At 42.0% G+C, this 10,209-nt stretch overlaps 1 non-coding gene across 1 annotated transcript; it reads right to left on the minus strand.

Moving 5' to 3' along the window:
- Positions 1-6,445: 6,445 nt before the first annotated feature.
- LOC142423552 (U6 spliceosomal RNA) lies at positions 6,446-6,549 on the minus strand. The gene has a single exon (XR_012779182.1). It is a non-coding gene; the product is annotated as a U6 spliceosomal RNA (small nuclear RNA).
- Between the last annotated feature and the right edge of the window lie 3,660 nt (positions 6,550-10,209).

The following is a 10,209-nucleotide window of genomic DNA, read 5'->3' on the forward strand; positions in this document are numbered from 1 at the left end:
TACAGAGACATTAATAAGCGCAACAACTAGGCAAAGCCAAACAAAACAAAGGAAGATAAAACCAACAAAACAATAAAAACAAAATAACAACAAAAAGAAAGCCAATGACAAAAAAGGAAAAGCCTATAAATAGTTCCAGGCCTTTTAAAAAAAATTATTAGGGGCTCGTACAACTTCTCACAATCCATATAAGCCATCCATTGTGTCAAGCACACTTGTACATTTGTTGTCATCATCATTCTCAAAATATTTGCTTTCTATTTGAGCCCTTGGTATCAGCTCATCCCCCCCTCCCTCCACGCCCTCCCCTCCTCACAAACCCTTGATAATTTATAAATTATTGTTTTGCCATGTCTTATACTCTCCGACATCTTCCTTCACCCACTTTTCTGTTGTCCATCCCCCAGTGAGGGAATTATATGTAGATCCTTATGATCAGTTCCCCCTTTCTACCCCACCTTCCCTCCACCCTCCCAGTATTGCCTCTCTCACCATTGGTCCTGAGGGGTTCATCTGTCCTGGATTCCCTGTTTCCAGTTCCTATCTGTACCAGTGTACATCCTCTGGTCTAGCCCGATTTATAAGGTTGAATTGGAATCATGATAGTTGGGATGGGGGTGGGAGGTGGGAGCAGAAAGCATTTAGGAACTAGAGGAAAGTTGTATCATTGCACTTCCTCATTTTCTTCTTCACCTCTTCCATTTCATCAAATTGCTGTCCTTTCATGTCCCTCTTCATGTATGGAAACAGAGAAGTCACATGGAGCAAGGTCAGGTGAATAAGATGCATGGGGCAAGAGAAGCATGCAGTCGTTTGCCAAAAATTGGCACACTGAGATCGCTATGTGACAGGTGGTTGTCGTGGTGACAAAACCAGTTCTCCATCTGCCACATATCAGGGCTTTTTTTTTGGTCACACAGTTATACAATCTTTCCAGAACCTCTAAATAGAAAGCTTGATTAACAGTCTGACCTGGTGGAACAAGCTCCAAATGCATGTCGAGTTGACATTTGCCTCTTTGGGAAGTTGACAGACGTCCAGAAGGAGGTTTGTCATCAATCAACATTTCACCTGTTTTGAAATGAGAAAACCACTTATGCACTTGAGTTTTTCCCATAGCCCTGTCCTTGTAAGCTGTGTTCAACATCACAACAGTTTTGGGGGCATTTTTACCAAGCAGGAAACAAAATTTTACAGCCTGGGGGTGGTCTCTGAAATCAGCCCGTCACAAAAAAGGTTTGAGTGAAACTGTTTGCATGAAAACATTCACTGTGAGCAGAGAGGACCTTCCCAGGCGACGCCACTGGGTGCACTGACTCAGAGTGAGTTGCTTGATGCTCGCCTAGCGGGGGAAAATGCATCCTAGGAAAGCTCCCTTACGTATAGGGGCAAGTTAAAAAGTACTGTTACAAGATAATAGAAACCCTTATTAAACAAAAGTATAAAAACATGAAGCTCATGTGTCGACAGATAGATCCTCCATTTAGGTCCAAAACATTTTGAAGATGGTGTTTCCATCTCTCCCATCCTTGAGAACTTCTGCTCTCTCTGATTAAATACCATTGAAATGGCAGTTTGGGCGTTCTTGAGGAACTCAAATTGTGTTCCTGTTCAATGTTCTTTGAGTTTTCTGAGCAAAAGCTGAGGAGCAAGCTTATGGTAGTCGGGTGAATGGGGTGATGTTTCCTAAGGAAATTTTCGTAGGACAGCCCTTGCCCCTCTCAACAGTGACAGGTGCTTTATTGTGATCCAGCCAAACTCACTGCCACTGAGAGTATTCCAACTCCCAGAGACGCTCTAGCACAGGGCAAAACTGCCCCTCTGTGTTTCCAAGACTGCCACCCTCTGTGGGAGTAGAAAGCCTTATCTTTCTCCCGTTCAGCAGTTGGTGGTTTCAAACTACTGACCTAGTGATTTGCAGGCCAATCAATATCTAGTCACTGCACCAACACAGGAAACAAAATTCCTTGGGGCAACTCTCCTGGTCTTTTGTTTTTTCCACTAAGGCAATTTTCTGTTGTCTTAAAACTTCTTCATAATAAGCACTTTGTGATCCTCCTGTGTCCTTCAGGAAAACCTTATCAAGATGAGCCCGTAGGGATCACCCTCAACCCCTCTGCCTTAAATCGAATTAGCCCAGCAGCTCCCCTCAGAGGCAACAGTTTTGACTGGACCTTTTTTGAAGGTACCCTGAGGGGAGAGACTAGGACAAGTGGAGAATTGTCTGTAATCAACAACTGCTCAGGGAGACATGTTTAAATCCATTTTCCTTGCAATAACCCCATGCATATATGAACTGTTACCTTAAAAACACTTTTTAACTTACACTTGTATATTTACAGTTGTTTCAGCTTCCTGATAATTTTGACCCTCTATCTCTGAGAGGAGATCGAATTTTAAATCCAGGCAAGCTGCCTACCAAACCCTTGTCCTAACCTTACCACACCAACTGCCTGGCCTCTACAGGTGTTGCTCCTGTGCTCAGGCATGCTGCACTCACCCAGGTGAGCCTGGTCAGCCTGGTCTTCCTGGCCATCTGGAAACAGACCAGCTCCCTGCAGGTTACTCGAACCTGCATTCTGATAACTTGGGGTGTGTTGCCTGCTCACCCACAAGCACACCCTGGTTCTGAACGGCCCCAGCACCCTTTCTCCACCTTGTTCTCCCCGGGGAAACCTGGCTAACACGCGTGAAGGAAACCGTCTGTCATGGGAGCACCTGAAAAAGGCCCCTTTGACAAACACGGAGGACTTCGCTTCTCCCTCTCCCTCTTCCTCCACAGGAGTCTTTTGGTGCCCGGCCAGGGAAAGATCTGCATCTCCCTTCTCTGGTCTCCCCTCCTCACTTGCATTCCTCTGAGACCCTCCTGTCTGTGCCCTCACCCTAGCACCCTTCTTTGCAACAAAAACAAATCCTTCCTTCAGCCTCTTACAGAGAAAGCTGTTTAATGACTGGTTTTATTGTCACTGCTTCATGGGTCACAGATGGGTGTCTCAAGGTCGTTCTCAAACCTAGACAAGCTTTAGTAGAGTGGGGAGGGAGGGGGGTGTCAGCAGACAGATAGCTTCCTATCTAGTTCCCTGGTCATGTTTGTGCTCTTGATGTTCTGCTGTGGTTGGAAGAAATCCCAACGTTTTCATTGTGGGATCAGAAGGTCTGAAGTCAGGTCTTTCCAGAGCGGCCTCAGAGACCTGTGTGGCTGAGGGAAACGGTTGCCCCAGGCAGACCCTCCAGCGAACTTGTGGTGCATCCGCCCTAGAGCCCAGCCCTGCCAGCACTGACCCTACGAGTACTTTGTCGGCTTCCTCCCAGAGCCCAGTTTCCCAAATGGGAAAAACACCACCACTTCCTCCTAAGGCAATTGTGAGGGGTGAATGGGAAAGTGTCCCTGCTGTGTGACCCACAGGAAACATTTCACGCTCACAGCTTTAGTGCCAGTCACTTTTCATGACTTCCTGCAATGATTTAATTCACGGTTCTCAAATCGTGTGCCTATATACGTACAGTGTGTACATGTATTATGTGTATATAGGTTCACATGAGAAAGGCATTTGTAGTAAATCAATAGCAAGGGAATATGTGGCAGGGGAAGCTGATACCAAGGGTTCAATGGAAAGTAAATGTTTAGAAAATAATGATGGCAACATATGTACAAATATGCTTGATACAATTGATGTATGGATTGTTATAAAAGCTGTAAGAGCCCCCAATTAAATGATCTTTAAAAAATTTAAAAGCAAGGGGTGTATTAAAATAGTAAATACATGGTAAAAAAAGAGAGAGAACATGTGTATTTTTCTCATTAAATGATAGGAAACATTGCAGTCTTTTGGGGAGGGGCAGGGCACAAGACACATGTCCACACAAAGACATGTACATGATTGTTCATAACAGCTTTATTAATAGCTCCAAGTATGTAAGCAACCTACATGTTCACCAACTAGAAAATGAACAAGCCAGTGTTACATGCACACAATGACATACTGTCAGCAGTAAAAAGGAACTGCTGGTACACTCAGTAATGAAGATGGATCGTGAAAGTATATACTAAGCCAAAAACAAACTCTAGAAGCCAATATTGCATTATCCATTCATGTTCAATTCTAGCCTGAAGGTAAGGGGGGAGGGGCGGAGATAGTGGAAATTGATTAAAAACCGTGAGAATTTTTGGATATGATAAAGATAGGATCATCTTTATCTTGGTCAGCGATTCTCAACCTGTGGGTTGCAAACCCTTTGGGGATGGATCAACCCTTTCACAGGGTCCGCCTAAGACCATCAGAAAACACATTTCTAATGGAACCGGGACACTGCTCCTCTGTCTCCAGGCAGATCCGCCCACATGCAGATAAGCCACATATAGTACCTGGCATGATGACAAAATCATGCCAGCCCCATCACATACACCCCGTACAAATACAGGTGTATGTGACAGGATTGGTGCCATTAGGTATTTATGCAGAAACCAGTCACACATGTGTAAAGAGCTGCTATGGTGTAGAGAGCAGCTACTGTGTTGAAAGTAATTATTCTGTTAAAAGAAGCTACTGTGTTGAAAGTAGAAGTATTGGAAGTAAAACAACACTTCGTGAATTATAATTACTGGGTAATGTAAAATCATGTAGTGTAAAATCAACTGCAAAAAAATATATCTGTACCATGGGAACTTAATCTGGATGCTGATTAGTCTTTTTATATTCGGCTGTGGTTGATGTGAATACTGCCCCCTTGTGATAATAATAGGTATGTAAAAAACAATACAGAGAATGGTAAAGCATAGGAAACTTTAATGAACTGTATTGACTGAACTATGCCATGTATCATCTTTTGTATTATTAAAGCTATTGTTATATATTATTTTCATTAGCAAACCAGCCCATGACACTGGATCATGTAGAGAAGAATGTTAAGAAAAAAGATAGTGAGGATTTTTTACAGAATGGTTTTACCTCAATAATTAAAGCAGGAATTGAGAAACCGCAATATGTTACTTGTTTTGAAGTTCTATCAGCCAAATCTAGGAAGCTGAACAAACTAAAACACCATTTTGATAGCAAGCATCCGAGCTTTGCCGGCAAGTATACCAACTATTTTAGAAGCAAAGTTGATGGACTCAAGAAAGCCAGACTTGACACTGGCGGCAAGCACCACAAACAAAACGTAGCAGCCATTGAAGCTTCTTATTTGGTGGCACTCAGAATCCCGGAGCTATGAAACCTCACACCATTGCTGAGGATTTACTGTTGCCAGCAGCCAAAGACATTGTTTGAGTTACGATCAGAGATGAATTTGTTATGAAATTAAGTGAAATTTCCTTATCTAAAGACATTGTCTGCAGAAGGATTGATGATATGTCTGCTGATATTCTTGATCAGGAAATCCAGGAAATTAAATCTGCTCCACTTCCAATATTCAGCATGCAGCTTGATGAATCTACAGACGTTGCAAACTGTTCGCAGTGACTGGTTTACGTGAGGTATATTAATGATGGTGACTTTTAAAGATGACTCTCTTGCAAACCTCTTGAAATGTCAATTACTAAATGTGATGTATTTGACACAGTTGGTTCATTTCTGAAAGAGCCTAAGATTTCTTGGGAAAAGGTTTGTGGTGTTTGCACGGATGGTGCTCCAGCTATGCTAGGATGTCGATCTGGGTTTCAATGTTTGGTAGGGAATGAGTCACCAAAAGTCATTGGAACTCACTGTATACCATTCATCGGCAAATATTAGCAACAAAGATGCCACAAGACTTACAAGAAGTAATGAAAAGCGTCATAAGTTCTGTCAATTTTGTAAAGGCGAGTGCTTTAAACAGTGGACTTTTTTTTCACAACTGTGCAACGAGTTAGATTAGTTGAATAATGTTCTGCTATTTCACACTGAAGCGAGATGGTTGTCAAGAGGAAAATCTTTAAAACATGTTTTTGAGCTTCGTGATGAACGCAAAACGTTTTTTAATCAGAAAGCAAGACCGCAGTTCAAAGCACTTTTCAGTGACGAAAGTGAACTGCAGAAAACAGCTTACTTGGTTGACATCTTTGCCATCTTGCATAAATTAAATTTATTACTGCAAGGACCAAATGCAACATGCCTCAATTTGTCTGAAAAAATCCCATCATTCCAAATGAAACTTCAGCTTTGGCAAAAAGAAAAAATTGGATAAAAATAAAATTTACGTGTTGCCTACCTTATCTGCTTTCTTTGAGGAACATGACATTGAACCAGGCAAAAGGATTACGATGATAATTTCTGTGAAAGAACACTTGCACATGCTTGCAGATGAAATTTCATCATATTTTCCAAATCTGCCTGACATCCCATTTGCACTTGCCAGAAGCCCATTCATTCAGTCAAAGTTGAAGATGTTCCTGAGACAGAACAAGAGGAGTTCATTGAACTTATTAACAGCGATGCAGCAAGAACTGCTTTCTTTCTTTCTTTTTTTAAATATGGAACGCTTCACGAATTTGCATTTCATCCTTGCACAGGGGCCATGCTAATCTCTGTCTCGTTCCAGTTTTAGTATATGTGCTGCTGAAGCGAGCACAAGAACTGATATCTCTACAATGCCAGTTCCAAAATTCTGGACCAAGTGTTTGCAGTCATATCCTGGTCTGTCGGAGACCTTGTTGTGCTGCCTTCTTCCATTTCCAACAATGTATCTTTCTGAAACAGGGTTTTCCAGCTTGTTGGTCATCGAGTCTAAATGCAGAAGTAGAGTTGTTGTGGAAGGTGGTCTTCATTGTGCTCTTGCAAAGACTGCCCCGAGAATTTCTGATCTGGTGAGAAAGAAGCTGCCTCAACTTCCGCACTGATGGTGGCTTTTTACACATACTGTTTCAAAAAGTAGCAATGGAATTAACTGTTGTTAATTTAAGACGTTACCCATGCTACACCATGCTTCAAGACAAAATTTCATTTATTCGTAATTATAAATAAATATTTCACAATATATAATTACATATTGTTTTTGTGATTAATGATTATGCTTTAATTATGTTCAATTTCTAACAATGAAAATACATCCTGCATATCAGCTATTTATATTACATTCATAACAGTTGCAAAATTATAGTGATGAAGTAGCAGTGAAAATAATGTTATGGTTGGGGGTCACCACGGCATGAGGAACTATATTAAAGGCTTGCGACATTAGGAAGGTTGAGAACCACTGATCTCGATTGTTGCGGATAAGCGAGTATATACTTTTGACCAAACTAATCATACTGTTCACTTAAAATGGATTAATTTTATTGTTAAAGGGAAAGGGAGGTGAAAAAGAGGAGCTGATACCAAGGGCTCAAGTGGAAAGAAAAGGTTTTGGAAACAGTGATGTACATAAACAGATGTACAAATGCGCTCAACACAATGGGTGTATGGATTGTTATAAGGGCTGTAAGAGCCCCAATAAAATGATCTTAAAAACATATTATAAAAAACAAAACTGTGGAACATCCAAAGCAATAGTAAAGAAAAAAAGATTGAATAGCAACAGCAATAAAATGATTAATCAAGCATTGAAGGGATAATTGACATTTCCAATTAAACTATCCTCTTTGTATACTAGGTTATAAATTTACTTTCTCATTAGCTCATAAAAACACATTTTGCAGCACAGCACCTAGAAAAACTTTATAGTTTCCTTTTAACTAGCGAATCTCTCTCCCCTTTTTAATCATTTTATTGGGGGCTTATACAACTCATCACAATCCACACATCAGTTGATTCAGGCATGTTTGTACATGTTGCCCTCATTCTTTTCTAGACATTTACTTTCTGTTGAGCCCTTGGTGTCAGCTCTTCCCCCTCCCCCCGTCCCCTGATAGACTGTACATTGTTATCATTTTTATCTCTCACACCGGCCACTGGCTCCCCCATGGTTTCTGTTGTTCTTCCCCCTGTAGTGGGGCGTATGGTTATGTGTTGAACATTGCGATTGGTTCCCTCTTTCTCCCTTTCTCTCCCTCTCTTTCCCCTACCCTTCTGGTATCGCTATTCCCACTCCTGTTCCTGGATTCTGTGTGTCGTGAGCTCCCATCCCTTTCTATACCTGTGTGCATGTTCCCGTCTAGTCTGAATTGAGAAGCAGCACTGGGGTCATGGTAGTGGGGGGTGAGGAAGCCTCAAGGAACCAGAGGACTATAGTGTGTGTATTGATGCTTAACTGCACCCTGGTGACTCATCCCTTCCCTATGGTCCCTTTGTGGGGAGATTGTTCCAATGTCTACAGATGGACTTTAGATCTCTGCTCTAGCCCCGCTCGTTCTCAGCAATATGTTTTTGTTTGTTATGTGTCTGCTGATGCCTTTTACCCAGTCCCTATGACTTCTCATGATTGCACCGGCGGTGTGCTTCTTCCATGTGGACTTGTTGCTTCACTGCTGAATGGTGGCTTGTGTAACTTCAAGCCTTTAAGACCCCAGATGCTAAATCTTTTTTTTTTTTTAATCATTTTATTGGAGGCTAGTACAACTCTTTTTTTTTTTAATTTTAACAATTTATTGGGGCTCATACAATTCTTTTCACAGTTCATATATATACATACATCAATTGTATAAAGCACATCTGTACAGTCTTTGCCCTAATCATTTTTTTCTCTTTTCTTCTTTTACATCTTATTAGGGACTCATACAACTCTTACCACAATCCATACATATAAATACATCAATTGTATAAAGCACATCCATACATTCCCTGCCCCAATCATTCTCAAGGCATTTGCTCTCCACTTAAGCCCCTTGCATCAGGTCCTCTGATGCTAAATCTTTTAATAGCTGGGCACCATCAGCTTTCTTCACCACATTTATTTATGCACCCATTTTGTCTTCAGTGATTGTGTCAGGAGGGTGAACATCTCAGACTGCTGATTGGTTAGAACGAAGTGTTCTTGTATTGAGGAGGGTGTGAGCAGTGGCCCAGAGTCCATCCCCTACCTCAGTGTATTGCTGTATAAATATATGCACATGTGCCAGTACCTCTATTTTTGTGGATTAACGTATTTGCATGTGTACACCACTATGTTTATACCTCTATCCATTGCTTTGCTTTCTTGGTCCTTCCTCTTTCCTTTTACCTTCCTCCTGCCCCACTGTCCTTTCCCCTTATTACTGCCTCTTGGTACCTCCTCTTAGCTAGTTTGCTGTTGCTCCGAAACCCCCCTCCCACACCCCCACCTCAGATCCCTGTCTCCTCCTTGTTATTGACTCCAGCACCCCAGTTGTTCCCCTGTCCCCTGTTTAAATTCTACTTCTATATTCTGAAGTGACTTTGAAAGTGCTGGCCAGGCAGTGGTACGGTCAGAAGTAACAGGAAAGAGTAACCTGTAGGGGGATGGCTGAGAGGCAGGTTGAGGGGTTCAGGGCATTCAGGTCCTGCTGTGGTTCGTGGAGCTGTATGTTTGAAATGCATGCCTATTTCTTTATATAAAATATACTTCACTTGTTTTAAGTGAAAGGAGAACAAAAAGACATGATAGTAATCCAGATGAACTCCAGAAGCTAGATAAAGAATCTTTGGCTAGAGTTGGGGACTTGAGCCGGATTCTCGTCATAGAGCAGGCAGGGTTGGCTATAGGCTGTACGTGGGGAGGGAAACAGCAGTACTCAGGGACTCCCATGTTTTTCAGCCAAGCAATTAAGTAAACAGTGTTCTCAGTTTTTGAAGACAAATTGGGAGTTTGGGGTGAGCGGGCATTAGAGGAGGAGAGGGGTGCTGGTGTCAGGATGGGGGAAGTAAATTCAGTCCTGTTTGAGGACTGATGATAAGACTTATTTCTCCCCTGAGGCTCCCGAGCCCTTGTTGAATGACAAAGAAAGCGCTACATCTCTGGGGGGTGGGGATGGGAAAAGGAAGGTCTTTTAAGAAGGTGGTTAGGTTCTGAGGTTCTGTGGAGTTGATTTTGAGTTTGTGACCATGTCACTAGAACTGCTGTAGAGTTTGTTGGTTGTGATTTTTACAGAAGTGGATCATGAAGTCTTTCTACTGTGGAGGAGTTGGGTGGATTCTGTGTAAGGATATTTAAAACTGAGGTACTTTAAAATTTGAAATGGCTCATGATCTGGTTCAAGTCCTGCTTTTGTCCTGGCAACAGCCCTCTTTTGTGTCGGCCTAACCATGTAGCTAAGGAAATGTCTGTCCTTTGTTCTACTTCGGCACTAACCCTGGTCTGAATCTGTCACAGACTGAGTTCCATTTGAGCAGGCTGTTG

Source organism: Tenrec ecaudatus, chromosome 12 (assembly GCF_050624435.1).
Source record: "Tenrec ecaudatus isolate mTenEca1 chromosome 12, mTenEca1.hap1, whole genome shotgun sequence".
Taxonomy (NCBI): Eukaryota; Metazoa; Chordata; class Mammalia; order Afrosoricida; family Tenrecidae; genus Tenrec; species Tenrec ecaudatus.